Genomic DNA, 21,621 nt, shown 5'->3' on the forward strand with positions numbered 1-21,621 from the left:
TATAGAATGTACAGGGGGTCTTGGGAGGTCATATTCAATAGCACGCTACTTTCTGCCACCTCACAGTTGTCTCGTTCTCTCTTTATTTTTTCCACTCTATCCTCCAACTCATAGATACTCCTTTCAGGAGCAAAATCTGTTATTTTTCCTGGCTTTTGCACTGCAGGTAGATTCACCTTTTGTTGGTGGAGCACGACTTAGGGGGAATCTCACCTTCTAAACCAAAGAGCTCTCAATAGTTATTTTGTGCAAATATATTTTGAGCACTCCCAAGATAAATTTGCATATAAGAACATTTCTCCATCTTGTTATACCTCCTCCCAATACAATTAGGAAGCTCACTCACAAACTTTAAGAGGTGGGTGAGGAAAAGACAAAGGTCAAATGTTTCCTTATGGCACTCAAGCTTTCCCCATCTCTACGTCCAGGTATTCCCACACTCTTTGCCAGATTTGCACTGATGCTTGACCTTTGCCCTCTGGCTCTGCTCAGTGGTTGGAACTTGGAGTCTTCAGTAGTGACCTTCCCAGACTCTCCTGTTCTTTTTTTCCTTCCCCTCAAATTTTACCCCATCCCTAAAAGGACAAAAATTCTTCTACATATCTTTGATAGAGAAATTTTACCAAACCCTTTTATTGCTCGAGAAGGCTCTTTGAGTCTGCTGCTTCACCCCAGGCAGCTCTCACCTCTCTCCACAGTTCCGTGCTCTGAGTGCAGGCCCTAGAGTGAGCCTAAGTGGAGACTTAAGCTACTCCCTCATTTGGTCTCAGTTCCTGCATGCCTCTCACTGTATTTGCTGAGTAAGATTTTTAATATCTAAAGATATATTCTTATTGCAAAGCATGGACCTTCAAAGCAAGACAATTAAGTCATCTGGTGCTTAGGTAAAATTAAAAACAAATAAAAAGTGATCATTTACAACACTGGGAGATAAACCAAAATGGCCATTATGGATGCTTTGAGAAAAAGCACGACCTGTCCAATATAGTTCTTTTCAACGGTAATTTGGTTTATATTCTATTTTTATCTTTCTCGTTGACATCTAACCTAACATTCAAGTAAGATGTGACTCCACAGTTTTTCTAGTTCCCTACATGGAAATCTCAAGAAGAGTCAGGCCAAAATGTTCACATGAAATCAAACAACTGTAACTTCTGCGAGGGCAAAGGTCAGTCAGGTCTGATGCTTTGCCCTGTTTCCGCAATGCCCAGCATCATAGCTGGCACAGAGTCTGTGCTCAGACGTTTTTTGAATATATCTGGATGTTGATGACAGTAAAACCCCAGTTAATGAGCAGATGAGAAGAATGTGTGTTGCAGCAAGTTGACTCTCAGTTTCTCTCACTAGATTGCATTGATCTGTTTTCAGATCTGTCTCCCCCTCAGCACTAAGCATCTCCAAGAGAGGACAATATATTTTGTTTTGTTTCCTTTTTAATCTTTGTATTCCTTGTCAGCAATCACTATGTTGGCCCTAAATGAAAGGAATTCTCTGTCATATTTGTTGAGCAAATGATCCAAGACACAAGCTAGAAAATCTTGTTATTGAAATTACTTGTGAAATATATCTGTCTACATGATTTTTTTGGTGGGAGAAGGAATAGAGTATTCTGGGGATAGCAAGATTTGACAAATCTTTGTTCCAGGCCTTGCTCTGTCCCTTCTTAGCTGTGGGAATTTGGGCAAATCACTTAAATTTTCTGAGCCTAAATTTTTTCATAATTAGATAGAGCAGACAATAGAAACCTAAAGATGAAATCAGAGATAGTATTACATATCGTACGTGCTCAATAAATCTTTATTATCTGGATATATGTTGTCATGAATGGAAGAATAAATTATATTAACTCTTTTAAATGATATAAGTAATATAATGATAAATCATTTAAAGGATAAATGATAAACACTTTTTTTAAATTGCCTTTGAAAAGCATAACACGGTAATACATTTTGATTAATTTAGGGTTCTGTAAGTCAAATTCTAGTTAATCTAGATTTTTCTATACATAACTCAAGATTCCAGGAGGAGAAATGCTCTTACTCTAACCCACCAATATGGAACTATGCTGACACCGATAGGCTCATTAAAATAGAAGGAAATGTGTAAGCCATATTAGTCCCCTCTCAAAAATATGTCTAATTGAAAACTTCCAGTGGCAGAGAACACTGCAATATTTTTTTAAGATGATGTAAATTATTAAATTTTTGAGATGGAATCAAACTATACTCTTCTAAAGCACCCTTTCTGGTTTATGTTTTTTCCTTCCATAGCCAGTCAATGTATATAACTCCTCTTCTAATTTCTTGTTGCAGTTGAAAATAGGAGTCAAACTTTCAGAGTTCATGATGATGTGACCTTGGGAAAAATAATATAACCTCTCTATGCCTCAGTATCCTTATCTGTAAAATAGAAGTAATAATAACTGTACCTATTTCAAAGATTATTGTGAAGATTATATAAATTAAGGCTGTAAAATATTTAGAATAGTTTCTAGCCCATAGTATATGTTAACAAATGTGAACTGTATATAGCTAGAAGTCATGTGTTTTCTACAATGTTCCTTCAACCATTTTTCATATGACTTAAATTCATCATTCTGGTCAAATTATCCTGGGCTTGCTCACATTGACAGTGTTTTCTTAGGATGAGTGTCCCAGAATAAAGCGCCATATTTCAGTCATGGTAGAGCGCACATAGCCCAAGATTGTATTCATTTGGGGAGAAGTCAATGACTCACCCTGATGATTCATAAGATGCTTATAGGCAAACAAACCCTTCACACCTTTTCACACGAACCAGTGTGAAACCATGTCTCCTCCATTCTCTGCTTGTAGAATTGAGTTTCTGTAACTCAGTGCATCATTTACACCTTTCTAATACATTTCATCTGCAAAACTCACATGGAGTAAAGGAGAGAGAGTCTTCAGTTCGGGTGTCAGACTGAACTGTGTGTAAACCCCAGCTCCAGGACTATCTTTGAGACCTTAGAGAAGGTACTTAATTTGTTTGATCTTCAGTTTCCTTTTCTGTAAAATGGAAAAATGATATCCATATCAGATTATTTAGAAAGACTGACATAATTTATGCACAGGCAGTCATGCAATATATGAGTGTAATTAGTAATATTAATACCCTACTATAATGATTAAATAAGATAATATATGTGTGGGAAAAATCTTCATATTGTTGGTTTAAATCCTAAAACCAACATTGTTTTTGACCTAAAAATAATTTTGAATTCTGATTCTGATAACCTATTATAATAATGCATTCTATATTTTTAATTACACTACTGGTAAAAATGTTAACCAGAACAGGACAAGAAATGGAGGTGTGTTAAGCTGCCAGCAGTCTTCCAGATCAGCATCAATCTATTAGTCAGTACTCCATTGGCAATGGCCATGAATCTACTATAATTTTAGCTATGTGCATAAACATATCAAGAAAAATGCAATCAAAAACTTTCTTGAAATTTAGACATAATGTCTAAAGCACTTCCCTCTAATCTACTAACACTAACTGAGAGATTATTATAGCATGACTCGTTCTTAGAGGACTCATGCTAGTTACTTTCCTCTCAAATGACCTACAAATCATATTTTAATTATCTATTCTAGAATTTCTTATACAATGATGTCATGCTCGACAATCTGTACTGCTGGATTTTTTTTCCTAATGATTGAGATAATATTTGTCTGTCACATATTCCCTTATTTATGACATATTTTGTGTTGTTGCTGATTTCTCAGAGATCGCCAATTACGAGTCAAAAACACATTGGTTAAATCCTTTCAGTATCCTGAAAAATCATGCTTTTAGAGACAAGAAACCACATACAGGACAGAGAGGCTCTCCTCACACCTCTTCACTTTATGTGTCAAGTCTAGCAGAAGAACATGGTACTTGTACACTCTTAGCTAAGGGCTTATCACCTTCTAACTGAAGAAAACTGTCTTCTTTCCCCAAACACACAGTTTCAGAAAAGATGCCAATAGAACAGTGAAAGAAGTCAGGGGAACCAATCTACTATTTCGAATTGTTCTTCTGCACTTATCATTGATTAATTAAGGAAATATGCATTGAGTTCTTAATATTTTTCAGATATTGTTTTAAAACATTTTCCTTTCTCCTTGGAGAATATAAGAAGACAGATGTGCAAATAAAAAAAAATTGATAACATTATACAAGGGGTAAAATGGAAGTATGCATGAAGAACACAAAAGTGGAAGCAACTATTTTGGGAGGGTGGATGACAGGGAGCACTTCTCATATGAGGACAGGGTTAAATATTTGAGGCTGAGTCTTGAAGGATATTGAAGCAGTCAGCAGATCAAAAGGATAAGGGAAGAAGGGCAGGAAGGGTTGTATTCCAGGAAAAAGATAGAACACATGAAAAGAGTAGAAATGTAAACGACCATCGCTGAGGTCTATCGACGTATTCATTCATTCATTCCACAAATATTTATTGAGTTCATACTGTGGGTCAGGTACTCTACTAGACATTGGGGATACAAAGATATGCAGAAAAAAAAAAGGCTTACTCTCATGAAATAAAGTTGCAGTTAGACAAATATTAAATTTTTAAAAGGCGAATGTGTTACTAGGAACTGATACAAGTTCTCCAAAGGATGAAAATATGAGAGTAATGAAAAGAAATTACCTTGGCCAATTTATAAGAAAAGGAAAAGGAAAGCATTTTATGACTATAAAAACAACCTGCGCCAAAGTCCCATTGCAGAGGAAGCAGAGTGCCTACGAGGACTGAAAAAAGGGCCGGTTACACTTGAGATTATGGAGTAGTAAGAAATGAGGCTGGTGAGGCAGGCACAGGCAAGATCTCACAGGGCATTTTAGAGATTTTGCTCTTCCTTACAATGAGAAGCCACCAAAAATTTTAAGCAGGGAGGCGATATAATAAGACTTGAATTTTGGAAGATCATTCTAATTACAGTGTGGAAGGCAGATCCTGAGATGACAATAAAAAACATGGGAGACAAGTTAATAGGCAATTTTAGTAGTCCAGCCAAGACAACATGATATCTTGGAGTAGGGTGGGACTGTGGAGATGGAGAAAAATGTGTGGATGTAGAGTTATTTAGTCATGGCATTTACCGATCTTAGTGATAGCTGATATAAGAGAAGAAAGAGGTGAAAAAGACTAAAGAATTGATCCAAAGTTTTTGGCTTATATAACTGAAAAGGTGGTGAGGTTGTTTTCTGAAAAAAGAAATACCAGGGAAGTACTAGTTTGTGGGAGGTCATGATTCCAGTTTGAGGGGATGTTGATTTTTGGATGTCTTCGTGACATCCAAATAGATGTCAAGTAGATAGATGAATATGACAATCTGAAACTCAAAGAAGCCTAGGCTGGGAGATATCCATAAGTCATACATAATGGTACTTGAAGTCATGGGATGTCCTAGGGAGACATTGCATAATGAGAAAAGAGGATTGAGGATAGGACTAATCTCTAAGGAACTCTTTTATTTAATGAGAGAATATAAAAAAGATAGGTCTATAAAAGAGACTGAGAAATTGAAATCAATAACTAGGAAGTGTACCAAGAGAATCTGATGTCTAAGAAAGCTAAAGGAAGAGAATGTTTTTAAGAAGGATGTGGTCCACAATGTTGAATCTTGGTGACAGATACAGTAAAATAAAAAAGAAAACATATTTTATTTAGAAATTAGATCATTTTCAATGGAGTAATGGCTCAATAGCCAGTTTCCAGTGAATAGAAAGTAAGAAGATTTTTAAAAAATGGAGGTGATAAGAACAGACAAGAAGTTTAGTTTTAAAAAGAAAGATTGAGAGGAACTAAGGGAAGAAAGGTTGAGGGATCCTCGGTAATGTCTGCCTGAAAAGGCAAAAGTGATGTGGTCCGAAGCACACAGGATTAGTGGAAGGATTAGTCTTACGAAGGCAATCACTTTTCCCAACATATGAAAAAAGGTGGGGTACCGGTATAAGTGGATTTGTAAGTTCAGCAGAGGGAAGGTAAAAGAAGTCCTTTCTTCTGATGTCTTTGATTTTCTTTTAACAAAAGAACATTGGCCTCTTCTCACGTGCTATTTCTTTCAAACAAGAGTAACATTTGGTTAAAATCAAGTTAAAACACTTTCAGAGGATACCAAAGGAACCCAACCATCCAATCATTGAGCCTAAAGAAATGATAACTCTACTTAGAGAAAAGAAATGGAAACAATCTTTGAATAATTAAATCATTATTATGTAAAATAATTAGTTTGTGCTAAATTACACTAAGGGTGGGACCCAGGCCAATGGGGTCTGTTTCAACTCAGAATTAAGACAAACTGGAATTTCTAACTGTTTTTATTGCCACCAAATTTAATAATGTGAAGATGTGATAAATCCTCAGTTACTAGACGTGGTTGTTCAAGGAGGCCTTTACTTGTTGCAGGCGATGTAAAGGGGGAAATTCAAGCATGAGATAGGAGGCTGAATGTTGGGAATTTCTATTTTTTTGACCATGTTTCTCCCCTTTACATGAAGACAATTTGTTTTTGTTTTTTTGTTTTTTCCTTTCAGCATGAAGTTTATTTTCCCCGAGAAGATGGAAAGATGGGAAGATAGGAAAAAAAGAGAAGATAGGAGAAAATAATTATCAGGCTAGAGTTTTCCTGGGAATCATGTTACTTCTACACTATTGGCCCCATCTATAGGACTCCCCGGTCCTTTCTAAATTTGTCTTTTTCTGAGAGTGTGTGTGTGTGTGTGCGTATGTGTGTGTGTTTTGGGCTTGATTTTCTTCAGAGGTTCGAATGCTCCTCTATGGTCCTCAGCAATTTTTCATCTATTCTATTCTCATTGCTTTCTTACCGAGCATATACTCCTATTCACCATTCACCAAGTGGCCTTCTTGACTTCTCTTATGGTCTCAAACATTTGCATTTTGGAAAAGTTGTCCCTCTTCCTCCATTTTTATACCTTTTTACTATTACTTAAAACCTGAAATCTTCAGAAAGCGTTCTTATGCAGTCACATGAGTTTTTCTCATTTCCTTCCTAAAATCCAGGAATAAGGGCCATTTGTATAATACTTTATAGGTTTTATAGTATCCATTCATAGGCATCACTGCATTTGATTATCACAAAGATGTCTTGAGATTCAAGTTACGTGCCACCAGCTCCAACAGCATCACCACTACCATAATCACCACCATAACCATCACCAACTCCATTTTAAAGATGGAAGTCCAGTGAAGACTAAGGGAGTGCTTCAAGTCATTCCACTGAATGGCTAAAAAGCAGAAACTGAGATCTGCATGACTCTACAAGTCTCTTTTTCCAGGACTTGTTTTCTCTGCTATTGTAAATTTTCGGTTGGCATGGTCACTTTCTTTAAAACTGCCTGTTATTTCCTTCTCAACAACAAGCACTTTTTCTTTGGTTGTAATTACATGGAATTGCAGTTCCCTTAGTTACTTCCTCTGTTATAAAGAGTGTTTATTGAATTATCGAGTGAACTTTCTAAGACCGTTCTTTACCAAATTCTCGTGAATATTAATGTTCCTTAGGTTGTGTGAGCCATCTCCTCTAGGTAAAATTAGTCTACCCCTTTTGAGGTCTCTGTGTCTAAATTTGCCCTCTCAGAGGCATATAAATACCCACCTTGAAAGTGCATCCAACTGTTCAATCTGTTGGTCAATCAATTAATTAAAAACTATTTACTGAGTGCCTGACATGTGCCAAGCACTGTCTAAGCTATTAGGGTAAATTGGTGAAAAACAAAAGAAATACATAAACCATATAAGAAAGACCTTAATCAAATAATCGCAAAAATAAATAAGTTGAGTATCTGTCCTTTTTTGCCCTTTGTTGGCTCTTTTGTAGTTTATATGACAAATCTACACTAGAAACATGCCTTTAACATCCTGCAACTTTTCCACAATGTACCTTGCTCTCTTACCTCTTTCACAGGCACAAAGAACTTAAGAATTAGAGAAAACTTGGAAATTAACCGGTGTGGCACTTCTCAAACTTGAACGTACATATAATTAATGGAAATATATTACTAAAATGCAGCTTCTGAATTAGTAGATCTTGGATGAGGCCGGAGAGTCTGCATTTTTACCAAGCTCCCAGGTGATGCTGATGCTGCTGATACATGAACAACACTTTGAATAGTAAAGATCTAGTCCCCTGGTTTATATCTGGCAATATCCGTCAGACTCCCTTGCTTTTGAAAAATACAAATTCTGAATCAGACTTTAGCAGGGGCTGGCCAAATGAAATTTGAGAAGACGATCTTAGGCTTCCACTTCCAGTTAATATGAAATAACTGAGTTTATCAACCCACCTGAAAAAACCAAAAGAATAAAATCTGATAAGATATGATACAATGATTTTTGAGATACTAGACATTAGTCAACGAACTAGAGTCTCTGACTCATCAGGAAACAAGTGCTATGAGCCCAACAGTCTTTTGAGAGAGAATTTCCAAGCCATGGTAGAAAGCAGTAACCCAAGCAGAGCCTAGCTGACTCCCTGAGTTGAAGAGACGAAAGTTGAGAGTCGGGGAGAGCAGGGTGGCTAGACCTTTCAGGATGGAGTACCAGAAAGGAGGGAGCTGCACAGAGAGAAAACTCTGGATGTCTAAAGAAAGTCCCTCTCAAGTATGTGGCAAAGTACTAATCAACACATACCTGTGAGAAAACTACCCAAGGCAAGGGTAAGAATTACTGGAAAAGAAATGAGATAACAGTGACCTGTGTTCACACAGAGCTGGAAAGAGAACTATAACTACCAACCAGACGGAAATCTCATGATTCATGGGGCATTAGTTAGAGTACTTAGAAAAGACTGCCTCCGGTAAGGAATAATTAACCTAGACTGAGCACAGCTATAGTTTCATCTAATAAATTTTAAAAGCAAAACCAAATGATCGAACTGTTTCCAAGTAACTTAACTGCATCACAGAATGAAGCTCAGGAATACTTATAGGAATACAAATTATCCAGCACCAAATAAGGTAAAATTTAAAATGTATGGGGTCTATTGAAAATTTACCAGGCATGGAAAGAAGAGAATACAACCCATAACAAGGAGAAAAATCAAACAAAACTGGCTTTGAACTGACAGAAATGTTAGAATTAGGAGATAGGAATACAGTTGAAGTTGTATTCCATATGTTCAAAATGTTAAGTAGAGATAAGAAAGATATAAAAATACAGTAAGATTAATAACAGATTAGACAATACAGAAGAAAAGGTTAGTGAACTTAAAAACATAGTAATGGCAAGTATTCAAAATAAAACACAATGAGAGGAGAATTAACAAAAAAAAAAGAAAGAAACCAATCATTATTGTGCTTTGGGACAACTTGAGGAGGCTAGTAATGTGTAGTTGGAGTCTCTGAGGAAGGGGGAAGAGTTCATTCAAATCTTTAAAAAAATAAATGCTAGAAAATTTTCAAATTTGATGAAAACTATAAGCCCACAAATTTAAGACGCTTATAAAGCCTAAAAACAAGAGACTTGAAGAAAATTATATCACAACACATCATAATCAAATTACTTAAAGCCAGTGATAAAAAAGTCTTAAAAGTAGCCAAGGGTAGGTAAGGCAGGGACTCATGTTATGTACAGAAGAACAAAGATAAATGTGTCAACCGATTTATTGTTAGAAATAATGGAAATTTTATTTCTTGTCAGAAACTATGCCAGCTTTGGGTCACTCCAGATGTTCCTTGGTTTGTGGGAGAATAACTCCAATTTCTGCCTCTGTCTTTACATGGCCTTCTCTTGTGTGTGTCTGTGTCATCTCTTTTTTCTCTTATAAGGACACCTGTCATTGAATTTAGGGCTCATCCTGATAATCCAGGATGATCTCATTTGGAGATTCTCAATTCTATCTACAAAGACTCTTTTTCCAACTAAGATCAAATTCACAGATTCTAGGGCCTAGAAGGTGGGCATAACTTTTGGGGGGCCACAATAAAACCCATTACAGAGGCATTTCCCACAGGATCAGGACTGCCATATAGAAGTAAGGCATTGGACTCAGTTGCAAAACTTAAGGGGATGCCAAAAAATTGAGTAGTATAAATAAATAATAAATTTATAATAATAAATAAATAATAAAAATATTTTAATAAAATATTTCCAAAAATCAAAATTAATACAAAAGTCAATAATTAATAAAATATAAACATTTTAAATAAAGAAAAGAGTAGTGTTTGAAGAGTAGTATGGCTCAGCATGACACTAATTTTCAGCAACAATCCAAGCCTCTGATCCATGATGAAAATGAACTGAGCCAAACCACCATTTCCCCTGTCACAATTTAGATCACTCTTCCCAGAAACATAGCTCCAGGGAGCTTTACTCCTCAGGAGACCAGGCCACTATGCTCTGGGCTTCTTGCTTCCAGAGAAGGTTTATTTGTCTTATGAATTGTGCAAACACCCCCTGAGAAGCTAATTAAAATGGAAGCTCATGCTGCCAAATCCGGGAAACCTCCAAATAAGAATCATGGGGCTGCCAGAAAGTGTTATTAATACACACATCCAACCCCTCGCTGTGGCTTAAGGGAGCAGAGGACAAACTTAAGGACAAACTCTGAAAGGTGAGACTGTAAGGTGGAAGTGGCTGAGCCCCACTGCCAATCACAGCACAGGACAAATGGAAGGCACTTAATATATGTAGGAGTAAATACTTGATGCTCTGGACTCTTTTGCAAAATTTAAAACAGGAATAAAACTAAATTCTCTGCCCCTTAGCACCACTAAGAAAGAAGAAATGTTACTTACATTTGATTTGTTTGCCACCACTTAAAGCTAAGTTAATATTATTAATTACCTAATACTAAATAATCAGTAAAAAATAACCATTGAAAAAGTATAATAAAATATATGATCACACTTACAATAGTATTGAAATATGTAGGAACAAACTTAAGAGGACATAGGCAATAAATGTAAGAAAAACCTTGGAGACTTTACTTAAGGACATAAAAGGAAACTTATACCCTTGGGTGGAAAGACTCACTATTATAATAATATAAATTCACCTTAATTTAATTTCAAAAGAACAATCAATAGTAGTTTTGTGGAGAAACTTAATGATCTGATTTTAAAATTCATCTGAAAGATAAAAGCAGTAAGAATAGATGAAGAACTTTAAAAGAAAATATTATGGACAATATAAACTTCCAGGTAATTAAAATTATTATAAAACTATAATAATTAAGACAAAGGATGGTGTTACAGAATAAGAAAATGCACCTATGTGACAGAAAGTAGGGAAACTAAACTTTCTATATATAAGTCATTTATATGTACTTATAGAGACTCCATATCAAGTCGTTTTTGAAAGAAAAATGATTAATGTCGTTCAAACCTGGAGCTATTTATTATTAGATAAATAGATTCCCATTTTATATTATATATGGGTTGGATTTAAATTAGTTACAGAGTTAAAGGTAGAAATGAATTATAATAAGTTATAGGAGACTATCTTATCTCAAGTAGAGATAGATTTTCTAAGCATAAAAGCAAAGAAAGAGACTATAAAGGAAAAGGTCGATCAATTTTTTTAAATAAAATTTAAACTTTGTATATTAAAACTCATCGTAAACACAAGTAAAGAAAACAATAAATGTAGAAAATATAGGCCACATATATGAAAGGCAAAGGATATAATACCTTATAGAATAGGCTTCCCAAAGATCAATAAGGGTTGATTTTAAATCTCAAAATCAATAAAATTTTCTCAAAAATCAATAAGAAAAAGAAAAAATGAATACTTGAAAAATGAGTGAAATTCATAGAGAGTTCATTTAAAAAAGAAATCAAAATGGCCAATTATTACAAGGAAAATATTAACCTTAAAAGTAACAAAAGAAAAGCAAATTAAAATAACAATAAGATACCATTTCTCAAATTGACAAAATTATTTTAAAAGATCAAACCCAATACTGAGACTCAAGTAATGTTAGCACTAACATTCTCACACACTCACTTCTGACAGAAGTATAGATCAATACAACTCTTCTGATGGAGATTTGAGTACTATATAGCAAAAGCCTAAAAATAATTCTAATCTTTTAATTTAGTTATTTCATTTTTAAGTGAAATTGCCTAAGAAAATAATTTAAGTTAGATTCATACATAAGATATCCATTATAATATTGTTCATATTGACAAAAAATGTAAAACACTCTCAGTGTCCTAGAATATGAAAACAAAAGATGAGATTTTATGGTCATTAAAATAAGATTTTTGAATAATATTTAAATAATATTTAACTGAATAGTCTAGTATATTTAGGTTTAAGTTTATTAAAAACTGTATAATAAATATATAAAACAAATAAGCACATAAACACAAATGTATACTATAAGAAAAAAATAATTAACACTAATACATTAATATTAAGTTTTTCTAAAGAGTAAGATTTGATTGGCTTCTGTTTTATACTTTTCATGTTATTCAGATTTTCTGATTAGAATGCATTATTTTATAATCCAAAAAAAGAAAATAATAAAAATATGTTTAAAAGTCTTGATCACTAGCTCAAAGTTTGTCAGCACTTGAAAAAGCACTAGCTAGGTGGTTGGAGAAGCCAGGTGTTATTTGCAAGACAGTAGATGTCTCTCTCTAAACCTCAGACTATTTCAAGGGATCCCTGAAATAGTCATACAAAAGGAGAAGTCACGAGCCTGTGGCACTCTTGGGGGTATAGAAGGCCAATGGCAATTTTCCACTCATCTCAAATAGGAGGACACAACCAAGACCTCAGTCTTACTGCCCAAGAGAGCAACCCTCACCTGCCCAGATTCTCGAGCAGATTCTGAATTCTTTTGCACAGAATCTGGAAGGTTCCATACATGTTTGAGAGGTGACAGAACTAAGGGAATCAGAAAATTCTACCCAACCCACATCCAAATATACCATGGTTCTTCACTCCTCCCTTAATACTCAGCTCCCTTTCATCCAAGAAGGTGTGTTGTGGGTGGAGGTGGTGGTGTCATTTCCATAGACTACAACTATACATAGTGACCCTGCTCTTGAAGGACGTGAAGGGGTTTATCATTGGAGAGGGCAGAAGTGGGCAGGCTTGTCAAACAGAGAACAGTGTGCGGGAAGGCCCAGAGCTTTGACGTGCACGATGAAAAGTTCAGCAGCATAGTCAGAGGATGATAGCCATTGTGGCTGGATTGTGAAAGGTCTTGAAGACTGTATGAAGGAGGACTGTGGGAAGTCAAGAGCAGGAGCAGACAATGAGAGTAGAAAATGTGCAAAGCAAGGCCCAGGCCCTGATGGTACTCCAGCCTTAGGCCAAGGCCAGCCAAGACATATGTCCTCAGTAAGAGCATCTGTATTGCCAGGGCCATACCTCCTGCCCTAGTTGTATATTTTCCCCCTGTGTGGGAGTAGACAGAAACATAGATGGGAGATCTATGGTTTCAAAAGAAATGGTTGAAGCTGTGGCTAAACAGAGAAAGTGACAGAATTTTGCAAGTTTTCAGCTGTAAGAAAAATCTCCTGTATATGCTGAAAGGAGGCCTGGTCCACAGCTGCTTGGCTGAGAGCTGTCAGCTCAGTTTATGGAGGATAGACATATTTGGGTGGAGGATGAATTTAGGAGATGAAAACTTCCTCCCAGCTCCACTGTTTCCTGTGGTGATGGGCAAGCTACTTATCCTCTCCAAGCCTTAGTTTTCTCATGTGTAAAATGAGTATAATAATAGTCCCTACTTCATAAGATTACAGAGAAGATAAAATGATATATTGCATAGGGCAGGGGTCCCCAACATCCAGGCTGCAGACAGGTACTGGTCAGTGACCCATTAGGAACCGGACCACAGAGCAGGCAGGAGGTGAGCAGCAGAGGAGTGAGTGAAGCTTCATCTGTATTTGCAGCCACTCCCCAGCGTGAGCATTACCGCCTCAGCTCCACCTCAGATCATCAGGTGACAGATACTCATAGGAGCACCAGCCCTGGTGCCAAAAAGGTTAGGGACTCTTGGCATAGAGTATGAATAACACAACTGTTGTTGTTAACTTTTCCTTCTCTTTTCATCTTCCTGGGGCCCAGATCCATTATTGGCATTTATATTAGAAGAGAAGAGGAAAGGGGTACATAAACAGCTACTTACTGAGTTTCTGCCTAATACTTCTCTCTAATTACTGTCATAATCTTTCCCAGGGCCCCACAAGAAGGCCAGGGCACTAAGATCTCTCACTCGCAAAGAAGTTGTAACTTAGAGAAGCTAAGTCATTCCTGTAAGATTTTAAGCTAACTCAAGGCTGGAAAAGAATTCTATTTATCTCTAAAATTTCTGCCTCTACTACCCATCAGGTCACCCCCAGTCTGTGCTGCCTTCCACAGGCCACATCCCCACAAGTTTAGTGCCACCTGCCCCTAGGCACTTGTTGCCTTGGGAACAGGGCTCCTCTCTCCTCAGTCATACAGACCCAGAATGTGCCCTGGTTTTACTGGTCAAAATTACCCAGGCCAGAGCATAGCCAAATGTATCATCCTTGAGTTTAGGACTCTGTGTGTCACAGGCACCCTTTTGATGAAGAGACACCACACCCAGAGTCCACTGCCTAGCAAAAAAGGAATTTGAAGGAAAACGCTGATCAGAAAAATCTGTGTGTGCTTCCATCCCACAAGGGGTTTCTGGGGCTGGAGGAAGCCTGTCAAGGTACAAAGAACCCAGAGGGATGAGAGCCAGGACCACCTGTGGTGGAGTGGGTGGTGGGCTAGGGGGCTGGGGAGGGCTTTGTCACACTACACATCCTAAAATACTCTCTAATATGGCTTAGCCCTTTCACTATACGAAGTAGGAAGCTGAGGCTCAGACATACTGGAAAGAGGCTGCTCCATATGACAGAAAGAGTTGGGCTTGGCATTCTCTTAGATTTTTGTTCCAATCCTAATTTCTTATTTTGCTCTTTCCTTACAAATTCTTCAGCCTTGTAGTTGTCTAAAGAGCATAAACCGATAGTTTGGGTTTAAATTCTGGCCCAATAATGAATAGCTGTGTGACTATGGGAAAGTTACATAATCTCTCTGAACCTCAGTTTCCTCATACGTAAAATGAGACTGGTAACAGCAGTTCTTGCTCCAAAGAGCCCTTACGACTTTAAAATGGGTTAATGTAGGGGGACACAATATGTTTTCTCTCCTTCGTGGATGAGACTAAGTCACCGTGAGACTCAAATCCCTTCTTTAGGGCCCAGAGTGCTCAGCATGTATCTTGAGACCACCCTGGGCAGGCCCTTCTCCTTTTCAGACCAAGGAGACTCTGACAAAGGGCCAATGTCAGAAATTTTTTTTTTCCTCTTGAAAACCACCACTCTGGATGATGCTGTGTGGAGGATTTCCTAGAGAGACATTCGTGATGGTTCTGCAGGGCAGGGGCAGCGTGGCCTTAGCCCTGCTTGCTAAACTCAATCAATAAGACTCCCTCCTATTCAAAGGAACAGAGCTCTCTCCTCCCCCCGTGTTGGGCTGTGTTTCCGGAACTTTGGGCTGAGCTAAGAGCCCTAGATGTGTCGAAACTCTGTAGAATTCAGGGGAAATCTTTGTTGGGTCAGAGCCTGTGCAGTTATCCCTCTGGGAGTTTCCAGCTTTGTGTGGGCTCAATGTCAACAATTTTTGTCCAAGAAACTCCAGAGCTGATCGAGGGCCAAGGTTGTATTTACTCTGTCCAGGTTATTGGCGAGAAAACTCCAAGGTTACCCTTTTACAAAAGACAGAGAAATTGCCCCTGATTGTCATGAGAGGAAAAAGCCAACTTTTGTCCGACGTCCATTGCGTATAGGGATTTTATAGTCGTCATCTCACTTGGCTCTCGCCCTGGAGGCAGAGGGTATTGTCTCCATCTGAGAACCGAATTGCCAAGATCATTCAGCAAATAGTAAAACTGCGAGATGTTTCTTTTTTCAAATCTAATGATCTTTTCACTGCCTATGATTCCTTGCTCATTCTCCAGCCATGTAGTTGTCTAAAGAGCATAAACTGATGGTTTGGGTTTAAATTCTGGCCCAATAATGAGTAACTGTGTGACTCTGGGAAAGTTACTTAATCTCTCTGAACCTCAAATTCTTCATACGTAAAATGAGACTGGTAACAGCAGTACTTGCTTCATAGGGCTCTTATGAGTTTAAAATAAGTTAATGTGGGGGAGAGGGGAATGTCTAGAACCATATATCATGACATACTGTCATATAACTGGATTGAAGAAATGCACTGTTGTTTTACTAGGTATAGTATCTCCTGAGGGAAAGAAGAATTCTTGTACAAGCCAATCTCTCTGCTGGGTGTGTGCTTCAGATTCATTCTCCTATTATATCTCCAGCAATCCTATCAGTGAGGGATTTTACAAATGAGGAAATTGAGGAATAAAGAAGTTAAACCACAGGACAAATGTTGCACAGCTACGGAGTATTAGAGCTGGGACTCAAATCCCAGCTTGACCCCAGCACTTCCACTTTCTCCTTTATTACTCTGTCCACTGCCTCTGGGTGGAAACAGAGCAGCCCAGCAAGAGAGCATGTGTGCACATGCACGTGTCTAGGAGCCTGCCAGGGAAAGGGGAGTTGCCATCTGGCAGGTGTTGTCTCATTTCATAAATCCATTATTTCCTGACAGGTCCTCTGCACATTTTTTATGGTTAATACTTTAAATGCTCAAAGCGCAAAGGAAGTTGGCAATTCGGGAGTTTCCTATAATTTGAAATTTGAAGACATTGGTCTGTATTTATTTGTTTGTTGATTGTCTGCCTACTATGTGCCGAACAATGAAGCTGTAAAAGTAAATGAAGACGTGATCAAATTGATTAAATAGTAACGCAATGAATGCATATTCACAAACCATGATAAGTTCCATGAAAGAAAGTTCTATAGTGTTAAAAGGAATAGATGGGTCTGATTTGAGCTAACTGGGGCTCAAGAGACAGCATGCCGAGGTCTTAAGGAAGAAAGTTAAGCAGATAAGGAAGGAGAGAAAAAATATTATAGAGAGAAAGAGCAGCATGTGCAAAGGCCCTGAGGGAGAAGGAAACATAGACTATTTGAGGAACTGAAAGGTTCTCATTGTGTCTAGAGGACATAAAAAGAAAGCAAAAGAGATTCGAGATGAGCTTAGAAAGATAAGAAAGGGTCAGAGTATGCAGAACATTTTTGAGCACATAGAATTAATCTTTGCTTTAAGAGAATGGAAAGGGATTTGGTTAAAAAGAATTGAGGTTTTTCATAGATGGTATAAAAATTTGAGTAATCTGTTTAGCATATAGTTATATAGCAGTACCCATCATATTGTGAAGGGATGACAATCTTCAACTTGCCTGCCAACTCTGAAGGGTAATTAATGTGCTGAGGACTCTGTGGGTGTATCTGAATCCAGCGGGAACAAGTATTGTTATCCATTAATGATGTGGGCCTAGAACGGGCTGGAGCTGGCTGCTCTAACTGAGGCTGCATAAAGCTCGGGGGCTCAGGCATCAGACTGACCCAGGTTTGAGAATCACAACTCTACCACTTGCTGGTCAGAACTTACATAGTTTACTTATGACAACCCAGAATCTCAGCTTCTCAAGCTGTAACATAGACATAACAGGACCCATCTTCAAGGGGTTTGTGAGGATTATAGGAATTAGAATGTTAAACAGTCAAGCACATTCTGGACCTCATAATAATAAACTTCTTTAGTATGGAAAGGTAATTCAGGAGTGTAATTATAGAATAATGAAAGTTGGAATTACCTTGAGTTAGCAGGAAGAAAAAAATAGAAAGGACAGTTATTTCACCTTTTCACAACAGATTTTGACCTGTTTTCTGTGTACTATATAAACTCTTAGCTCAGGGAACTGACAGCGAGCACGTAGGCTATGTTGGATCAGGCTTCCAAGGCACGGAGCAGTGTTTTGGAGAATACAAGTTAGCTTCAGGTATGAATGCTGCGCAATAAACTTTTATGTAAACAACCAAGTGGGCAGGTTTGTGTCCTGCATTCATTTACCAGGTTTGATAAATGGGCTATTAGCTCATTCACCTCATATACTTAAGAGAATATAAACTGAGGCACTAAGATGGACTAGATATTAGATGTTAAAGTGAATTTTGAGGCTGTCCATCCAGGATGCCTACAAAAAGGATGCAATCAGGAACCCATTGGATGATTCAAACACACTGAGAGGGTAAAAAGGTTGAAATGCTACGATTAACAGAGGATTTGTGAATAAGATTTCTTTAGAGAGAACTCTTAACGAGCTGTCAGTGCCAGCTACCTCTAGGTTTTTAGTATATGGTACGATTTTTCTGGTACAGTGCCAGGCACAGAATTGATGTTTGATAAGCATTTATTGAATGAATAAATAAGACATGAATTTAACTTGAAATACATGAGGAATAGGAGAAAAGCATGAAGGTTCCTTAATTAACCTTGAGCCTCCAAATACATATCAAGTATAATCCACAGAGTTGAGAAAGTTTGCAAGCAGGCATGATGAGGGAGCATTTTTTTACATCTTTGACAAGTATGAAGAAAGGAGCAAATTTTCTCATTTTCAAAAAGCTGAATTTTAGAAATAATAAACCTGTGCCATTAATTTGAGCAAAACTTTAGAGCATATTTCTAAATATTTAGGCGTGAAAGTAGTTGTCACGAGGAGCCAGCCTTTGTCTGATAGGATTACTGGAGTAGCTTGATCAGGAATATGCTTGATCAGGAACAAAATAATGTGTTCTGATTATAGAGGAAAATTTTACAACTAGGTTAATTGCAGAAATATGGGTGCAATGATAAGACAGAGTCATAGTTGATAACCACCTTACCCACATCTATTCATGGCTTATTAGTCTAGAAAAGTATCCCTAGATTCATGACATAGGGCTGTGGTTCCCAGTCTGTCCTGGCCAACTGCGAGAATAAGCAAGGGAACTTTTAAAACCCATCAATATCTGGTCCCACCCTCAGAGATTCAGATTTTATTTGTCTGGTATGAATGTCAGCCATTTGTATATTTCAGAAACTCACTATTGTTCTAATGTACAAAAGTTTAGCTCTATTTTCTTAGTGTTGTATTCTTAACCATAGCCTTTACAATATATTTTTAAAGAACTTATCGAATAAAGACAGAGAAGCCACCTGCGTTATAATTGTAGATAAGTCAAAAATAGGAAGTAGTAGAATTAAGTTTAAAATAAGCAAACAAAAACCCTCAACAAGCCAGAAAAATGAGCAGACATTAACAAAATAAAATGTCTTCTCACAAAGATACTATGCAAATTAAATGAGTCAACACATAGAGCTTAAAGCAGAATCAGGCACAAAAATAAGTGTTCCATACAGTTATATCCAATCCTCTTACCTTAGGAGGCTGATATTACCTCCATGTTAGAAAAAGCCTCAGAGTGCCTTCCTAGCCCCAGGTCATAAAGTATGTGGCAAATGAGATTTAAACCCAGTGTGGACTAAATTCAACGCTCCAGCTCTTATTTACTAGTCTGGGTATTACTGTTAAACTTGATTAGGGCTAGAAATCACTTTGTACATTTTAGCAAGAGAAACCGAGGCTCTGAGAGGTTAACTTGCCGAAGTTTACACATAGAGAGTGGTAAAGCCAGGACTCAGAAGCAAGTTTGTTCAAAAAAAACAAAATTATGGAAGGGAAAAAAAAAAAAAAAAGGCAGAGAGGGAAAAAGGAAACACAGGCAGGCAGACAGGTAGGCAAGTACTGTGGTTAAGGCCCCCTCCAGAGCAAGAGAAATCTGGTACTATCCTGGATTATCCCACAGAAATGGAATGAGTTAATAGGGAGTTCTGGCTCTGCTTAGGAAGCCCCACCCCCAAGGAAGCTTCTGAGAAATGCTCACAAAGAGGTCATTCTGGATTCTCACAATCAACACTGAAATTCTCTCGGTAATCCTGAGACTGCTCTAAGGCGCAGTTTTCCTGCCCCTCACAGCCCCATACCTGGACTAAAACATTTAATTAAAGAGGTGAGCTCCTATGTCAAGGAGAGTTTTAAGTGGTAGGAGTTGAAGTTTGTGTTTCTTGGCATAATAAAATCCTAGCCCAGAGATGCGGAGAAGGATATTAAAGGTGTTTTATAGCAAAACACAAAATCTTTGACAAAGAGATAGTTCAGGAGGACTCTCTAACATATACTGTGGCTAGCTTTCGCCTCCGCTTGCTAATGAAGAAATTCTAGGTTCCAGAGAATGCACTCTAATAATCGGGAGTCCTCAAGTGGGTTCCAGCACATACTCATGAACACGTTTTATTTGCTACCACATTGCTTCTACCCCGTTATTCTTCTCTTCCGGCATCCCTTTTCCATGAGACTTTCATTCCATGTGCTAGAACTGCCTCACTCACTAGTAAGCATGGGGTTAAATGAGATGGCACATAGTTGGTACTCAACAAATCAAAGTCTGCTATAAAATAGCATCAATATTAGAGAAAAACAACTCCATTGCTTCCTTTTGCCGGTTTAAACTAGATGCCCACAGGAACCAAGAGAGACCAGTAGAAGCTAGTTTGGAATATTGGAAGAAAAAATAATCGTTTTCTATTAATGATGGTAATCAGATTTTAAATGCTGGAGGATGACCCGGTCAGTATGCAATAGCAATTCCAGACACAAGTCACTGTGTTACAGGATCTCCTAAATTGACCCTTGGTAGATACTTGACTTAAAAGTACCTAGAGCCTAGATTCCTCTAGCTTGCACCTCTCAGCTCCAGCCACCTTGGAGAATGAAGATAAAGATAGCAACACTTAGGGCAGCGATCCCCAACCTTTTTGGCACCAGGGACTGGTGTCCCTGTGAGAATCTAATGCCTGATGATCTGAGGTGGAGCTGAGGAGGTGATGTTAGCTCTAGGGAGCGGCTGCAAATACAGATGAAGCTTCACTGGCTTGCCCGCCACTCACCTCCTGCTGTGCAGCCCAGTTTCTAGCAGGCCACAGACCGGTACCAGTCTGCGGCCCAGATGTTGGGGACCCTTGACTTAGGGACTGCATGCTGCGGGCCGTGGCCTGAGCTAAATGCTCTAGATCTGTGACCTTACTTAGGCCTCACAGCAATCTGTGAAGCCAGGACTCTTACCATCATTTCCTGTTTGACAGACAGGGAAATATACAGTCAAAGAAATTGAAGAACTTGCCCAAAAAAGAATTGGTGTTCTGACTTTGAGACATGTCTTTAACTTTTTTTGAAGCCTCATGAATCTCTAGCAGGTATCCTGCACCCAGTCCTGAAGGCAGGGCCTCCGTCTCCTCCCCTCATTTGCTCAAACCCTAAAACCATTCTCATACTTGGTCTCCTACAACTCTAGCCAGGGTGATTTCCCTGTCGCGCACGTCTTTGTGAAGGACAAATTTAGCTTCTTGGCTCACACCTTTGCTTCTGAATCGGACAGAAGATTCATATGACTTTGAACGTTGGGTCCCCAGGGACACGGTGTACAAATATCAGCTGCAGCTGTGGCTCCATTTGCTCACTGTTCTTGGAGGGGCCCAACCCCCACTCTGGAGGGTTGAGCAGACTTTCGCTTTTTGGGAGGTGAAGCGACATCTGGGGGTCCTGCTTTTGTCAAGATGCCTATTTCTGTGCTGGAAAAGGCAGGCTTCCCTCACCATTT

The 21,621-nt window shown here is 38.1% G+C and overlaps 1 long non-coding RNA gene across 1 annotated transcript in view; it reads right to left on the minus strand.

The window, feature by feature from the left end:
• The window catches only part of LOC112485772, a 41,849-nt gene that overhangs the window by 7,269 nt on the left and 12,959 nt on the right, over positions 1 to 21,621 (minus strand). Inside the window, exon 2 of the long non-coding RNA XR_003048548.1 lies at positions 2,901 to 3,026. This is a non-coding gene — a long non-coding RNA (uncharacterized LOC112485772). The remainder of the gene's footprint in view (positions 1 to 2,900; positions 3,027 to 21,621) is intronic.

The sequence above is a fragment of the Pteropus alecto genome, unplaced genomic scaffold (genome assembly GCF_000325575.1).
Source record: "Pteropus alecto unplaced genomic scaffold, ASM32557v1 scaffold25, whole genome shotgun sequence".
NCBI classification, from domain to species: domain Eukaryota; kingdom Metazoa; phylum Chordata; class Mammalia; order Chiroptera; family Pteropodidae; genus Pteropus; species Pteropus alecto.